General features: G+C 45.4%; 1 pseudogene; it reads right to left on the reverse strand.

Moving 5' to 3' along the window:
- Positions 1-2925: 2925 nt before the first annotated feature.
- On the reverse strand, positions 2926-3579 carry LOC118980282 (GTP-binding nuclear protein Ran-like; annotated as a pseudogene).
- Positions 3580-6587: the final 3008 nt, after the last annotated feature.

Below are 6587 nucleotides of genomic sequence, written 5' to 3' on the forward strand. Positions count from 1 at the left end.
CGTGATTTATGAATTATTAAATGTACCACTGAAAATCAAGGACTTTTTCTTTAACTAGTAAAGCTTTCTGCTTAAAAGCACCGAGGAGAGGGTGGCGGGGGTGGGTGGGGAATGTGGGAGGCTAGGGCTGTGGGGTTTTTATCAGCCTGACACTACTCTTGATTGTGTAAAACCCAAATCTGGGGACTATTTAGGAGACAAAAGACCCAAACCGAGGCATACAATATGAAAGGGGAGAGATCAGAAAGTAAAATGTGAGCTGCCTGAAATTAGTTATATAAGTATATCTAAGTAAGAGTTGAGCTGGTATATATTATACCATATAATGTATTTAATATGTATAATATTAATATCCATACAATATTAATTTTATATATTGGTGGTAAAATACACAGAACATTAAAGTTATCACTATAACCATTTTGGATACACAGTTAAGGGGCATTGTGTCCATTCCCAGTGTTGGGTAGCCATCACCATTTGACACTAACTCTCCATTCCTCCCTCCTGACCCCTGGTAACCTCCATTCTATGAATCTGATTATTCCAGTTACCTCATATAACTGGAATTTATACACACACACATACACACAAATATGGTATAATTCCATTTTATAAGGTACTTGGAATAGACAAATAATTTGGATATATGGATAGACAAATAACGTATATATATGTATGTATTTGTAATAGAGTAACACGTGTGGTGAGGGTGTTAGGCAAGGAAAATCCCGAGGTTCTCCATGCATTTCAGTCAGAATTGAAAAGCCAGCTGAGTGAGGACAGAGAGAAGGAGAAGTGGGTTGTGATTCATGCATCCTGGGGGGCGCAATCACTGCATGGGAGCTCCGAGTCCCTGTCACCTTGTAGAGGCTGAGCTGAGCCCTGTTGCCATCAGACCAGTCCTGAGAACTCCAGGGGACTGTGCAGGGGCATCTGGGCCGAGTGGCTGAGAAGGAACCAGGGAGGGCCATGTGTGGTGGTGCCACATACGCCAGGGAGCCCACGAAGCCTGAGCAGCCTGAGCCCTGACACCTCCTGGAGCTCAGGCGCTTGTGGGATGAGGTCACTTGTCCAGCTTCCCCGTGGTTCCCAGCACAAAGATTTTATTACTTTATGCTAGTGGGATCCATGGGCTTAGTAACCAGTTCATAGAAACACCTCCTCACCCCACAGCATCAACTGTAAACTCTTCATTACATCTTAGTAGCCCACAGGTGAGCAGCAACAAACTTAAAAATTAGCTAAAAATTGGGTAATTCTCCACAAGCCACATTTTCATACATCTGACCTAGGTTAAGGCACTGGGGAGGTTCAGCTCCACAATTGGTTGACCAATGAGCAGGATTTGTTCCTTTAATAACTTCCACTGTTACCAAAGTGAGGCAGAGGTCTCGGAAGTCTGGGGTGAGGAAAGGTATGTCTTACTAGGAAGAAAGAAGGGAAGCAGGGCTGTTTGAGTGGGTGGCTGCTTCCACGTGGCATAAGGCCCCGGGGTCCTCAGGAGGATAGAGCGAGGGACCCCAAAAGTGGAGGGGTGGAGCAGCAGCAGCCTGTGTCACAATTTGCCAAGTGCAGCCCCTCACTTTACCTCTTGGAGAAAGCCTGTCCTCATGTTGTTGGTTTGGGGAGAGTGAACAGATTTGCCCAAAAGTTGCTTGAGTTGTCATTGGACCTATACAGAACCACCATTCTCGGTGGGCATGTACACCCTCCTGATGACTGATTTCTGTGACAGCTGCCATGTCCATGCTGGGATTCTGGCAACAGCCAGAGAGGCAGGAGGGGAACCCAGCCGGGGTGGGGTTCCGGCTCCTCCTACTGCATCAGGTACCAGAGAGCAGAGCTTGACTAGCAGCGGGTGCAGTTGATCCCAAGTCCCCCCAAATTGCACTACAGCTGTGTGGACAACTCCTGCTCAGGGCAGCGTGGGGCAGATGAGAACAGGGCATCTGGCTGGGAACCCACTGTGCCCCAGGATGGATGTTCAGGAGATAGCTCGCTCTCCGTACCTCTAACGCCATCGTGGATCCTCATGCTTAAGGAGGTTTTGTTCCATAATAGATCTCTCAAGGATCTCTGTGCCAAGGACAGCACGCAAGGTCCTGGGTTTAGTGGGTGGCCCCATTGGGTGATTGTTCCTGAGACACGTCTTACGGCCTGTTGCTTAACTCTGTTCCCATTCTGGGAAAGAAGCACCCACTTTTCACCAGTTGCCAGAGAGCTCTGCCTCCCTCCCCTTCTCTGACCCTTTCAACGACTGTGGCCACAGAACACTGGAGAGAATAATGAGATAAAAATGAGGGCAAGATACCCCAGGAAACTGAGTGGAACTTCAGCAGTCTGAACATTTAAATATGGAAACTTGGCTCCAGCTTAATGTCAACAGGGGTAACAACCCGAGCACCTAAACTGAGAGAAAGAGGAAAGGCAGCCCCGAGGTCAGGAAAAGGGGAAAGGTTGTAAGAAGAAGCTGTAGCTGTTATATCACCATTCATTGGTTGCTTCACACACACTGAGTGCTGGCTAAGTGTTTTATTTAAACCTTCTTTTTTATTTTTATTATTTTTTAGATATTCGAAATACAACTTTATTCTGCTTCTAAACAAAAGGGAATGGGAATGACAGTAACAAAACAGGTTCCACCACTGAATATTGTGATTAGACTGCTGCAGCCTCATATTTGCAACTCAAGAAGGAAGCAACTGCATTCTGAAACAGCTGAATACGTATGCAGGTCCCCAAACCGAAGGTAGTTTTTAACTGCCACATTCACCTCGAAGCTCTTTCCTCGCCTTCAGCATCCCAAAGCAAGCACAAGTTCCGCTTAGCTACGTAGTGACGTGGCAAACATGGGGCGCCACTGACCCCACGGGGCAGTTGTCTGTTCAACCAACTTCTGGCATGGGCTCCTGCTTCCGTGGCTCAGAGATCACCAGCCTCATCCCAGAGAGCAGTGGTCTGAGCAACAGTAGTGGGGTGGTCTTGCTCAGACTGTGCTCCACAGCTGATCCAGGACAACCCCTGGTGGGGCCAGAGCAGGCATGGCAACAGACTCCAGGTTCGGGTCTCCAGTTAGTTTTCTAGCAAGGCAGAGGAAGGGCTTTTCAAATTGTAGTTACTCTTTGGCAGAAATGCCATATACCAAAGATTCTTCTTTCAGTGGAAGACGGTTGATTTTGCCTTTAACTTTTCTGTCCTTAATATCCACTTCATTGTTGTGGATAACCACACAACACAGTGGAGATGTTTTCACACACTCCTACCAGATCTCTATGTCAGTTAGGCACATTCTTGTAAGTGACTCTTGAAGTGACATCAAGCATAGTAGCCCACTGGGCTCGGGTGCAATAGGCATTTCTCAGTCCACCAAACTCCTGGCCAGCTGTATCCCACACACTGAAGTTAGTAGGTCTTCTGTTGGTGTGGAACCCAAGGGGATGGACCTCAACACCCAAGGTAGCTACATACTTCTCAAATTCACCCATCAGATGACATTTAATGAATGTAGTTTTTCCAGTGCCACCATCACCAATTAACAAGTTTGAACTTAACTTGGGGTTCTGCTTGGGCGGCCATCATGATGTTGCTTCCAGAAGTGTCTCTGGGCCCATCAGACTCTTAAAACTTCTCTTTTCATCTTGGAGGTATTCGGAGCCAGTCTGCCTGGGTTTGAATTCTGGTTTCATCACTTACTTCCTATGTGACCTTAGGCAACTGTCTTAAATTACTTGCTGATTTGACTTCCTTGATTGTGAAATAAAGATCATAACAATACCTAAACTCACAGGGTTGTTCTAAGAATTGGCTGAGATATTGTTTGTAAATCTCTTAGAACAGTGCCTGGCACATAGTAAATGCCATTTAAGGGTTGGAGATTGTATATATGTGATTTCTTTTCCCACACCGATGGAGATACATGCAGGGGTGGGCAAAAGTAGGTTTATAGTTGTTTGTGTGGAAAATACAACAGTAATTAATAAATAACAATACAAGAATAAACTGTGTTTTGTATACTCACAACTGTAAACCTACTTTTGCTCACTTGTGCATATATGTCCGTCACTGTGGAGGACAAAGAAATTGAAACTCAGAGAGGTTAAGTAATTTACCAGAGGTTGCCCAGCCCAGATTTGACCCTAAGTCTATTTCGTAGTTTTACTTGTGGTCTCCTTAGCTAGCCAGATAGAAAGCCTTTAGAAACACTATCCGTTCACTGAGATGATGGATGATGATGATAATGCTGTGATGATGATAAATGCTTATATTGTGCTAGGTGTTTTAGCTATATTATATAATTCTTTTTTAAATAAGATTTTATTTATTTATCTTTTAGAGAGGAATGGAAGGAGAGAAACATCAATGTATGGTTGCCTCTCATGAGTCCCCTGCCGGAAACTGGCCTGCAACCCAGGCATGTGCCCTGACTGGGAATCGAACCGCGATTGTGTGGTTCGCAGACCCGCACTCAATCCACTGAGCTATACCAGCCAGAGCTATATTATTTAATTCTTATAATGGCCTTTTTTGTTATACATTGTCTTCATATACTGGGTTGAATAGTGTCCCTCTCAAATCCTTTCTACCAAGAGACTCAATATGTGACCTTATTTGGAAGAAAGGGCCTTTACAGATGCCATTAGTTAGGGTAAGGGCAACCTGGATCGGAGTGGGTCCTATTGGAAGGTGTTCTTATAAGAAGGGCATGGGAACCCAGAGTGATGCACAGGGAGAAGGCCAGGTGGGACAGGGGTTGGAATGATACAGCTGCAAGCCAAAGAACATCAAGGAATGTCAGCAGCCACCAGAAGCAGCAAGAGGCAAGTAACGTGCCTTCGCCAGAGGCTGCAGAGGGAACACTGCCCTGCTGACCTGACACTTTCTAGCCTCCAGAACCTTTGACCTTCAGAACTATGAGAAGATAGATTCTGTTGTCTGAAGGCACCCAGTCTGTGGCCCTATGTTATGAGAGCCGTGGGGAACTAATACACTCCAGTTGACATTTGAGAAACTGAGGCTCAAGCAAACTAAGGGATTTGCCTCAGGTCAGTTTAGGGGCAGCAGAGCTGGAGTTTGAATTTGGGTCTGACCCCTACCATGCACTCTGACCTCCAGCCAGTGCCGGAGTTGCCAGAGCACCTGGATCAGCATTGGTGCCGTCAGGTGACTCGAGCACCGTCAGACCCAGTCTCTTCCGAATTTGACCCTGTGGTCCAGACAAGGTGAACGATGTGCTGCTCAGTAAGTCATGCGGAATGGACAAGAAATAACACTTTGGGAGAAAAAGTCACAGAAATCTTTCGAGAGAATTTCTCAGTTGATTGGGTATTAACTTACATTTTCTTTAAGTACGGGCAAAATAGACAATTATTTCAAAATAATGCAAATTTTACCCCCCTGGAGAATTACTTTATATTCTCAGTGTGACAGTGTGGTTCAGTTGTTTGGAGCATCATCCTATACACCAAAAAGTTGGGGGGTCGATTCCTGGTCAGAGCATATACCTAGATTGTGGGTTTGATCTCAAGTCAGAGTACATATGGGAGGCAATCAATCAATGTTTCTCTCTCTTTCTCCCTTCCTCTGTCTCTAGAATCAATAGACATATTTTAAAAATTAAAATGAAATAACATAAAATACATTTGTTGGATGTGTGACCACAGGGACCTATGTGGACTGGCTGTTTATTTGATCTTGGCTCCAATTTATTCATCCGGGCTTGGTAACTGCTGGGTCATGGGCTCAGTAGCTCGACAGACTCATTAGTAACTTTCTCCGTCCTTGTAAGTGCCAGGAACCATGCACCTGCTGACTCTCTCCTGGAATGCTTCCGCCCCCTTGTCATCTTTCCTGCCCCTCTGCCCCAGCAGACCTGGCTACAGGCCACCTTATTGGAGACAAAGACACAACCTGTGGAGAAATAAGGGCCAATCATAAAGCATAACTGACCAGAGTACTGTGTGAATGGAGGCCGCGTGCCAGACTGAGTTTCTTAGCAGAGTTTATTAGGTCATTTGATAGCTCATTTAGCTCTCAGGTGTCCGTGCTATTTGTACATCACAGTTCTTTTTAGAAGGGACCCAAACAAAGGCTTAATCCCATAGCCTTTTTTACACAAACAGGGTCTTGTGTTCCAAGGTCTTCTGCATGCAAATTACAATCTCAAAGCAGTTAAACAAACCTCGTTGTAACCCACTGAGGCCCATGGCTGTGGGTCTGTATTCTGCAAAGGGAGCAGGGGCCCTGGTGAAACCCAGAGGAAATGTTTCTTTGCAGGGAGATTCTGGTTGGGCATTGTTTTGCTAGGTGGATAACACCTGATTTAAACTTCAACACCTCTTCCAAGCAGAGGTAATGCTGGGGAAGAGAAGGAAAAGGGGATGAGGTAGGGAAACAGTAGTTAGGAAAAGAGGGACTTCGTTCAATATTGTTTTCTGTGGAAAAGGAAGAAGCAGGAAAATGCATCCTCATCTGATTCACAGAGAAAACTGACATCTGGTTCTTTCCTTCCCAATCACTAACATTCTCCTTCATGAATAAACACAGAGAAGGAAACACAGTGGAAAGGAGACTCCTAAGTAATTCCA

Source organism: Sturnira hondurensis, unplaced genomic scaffold (assembly GCF_014824575.4).
Source record: "Sturnira hondurensis isolate 20B ecotype Veracruz unplaced genomic scaffold, ASM1482457v3 Scaffold0001872, whole genome shotgun sequence".
NCBI lineage: Eukaryota > Metazoa > Chordata > Mammalia > Chiroptera > Phyllostomidae > Sturnira > Sturnira hondurensis.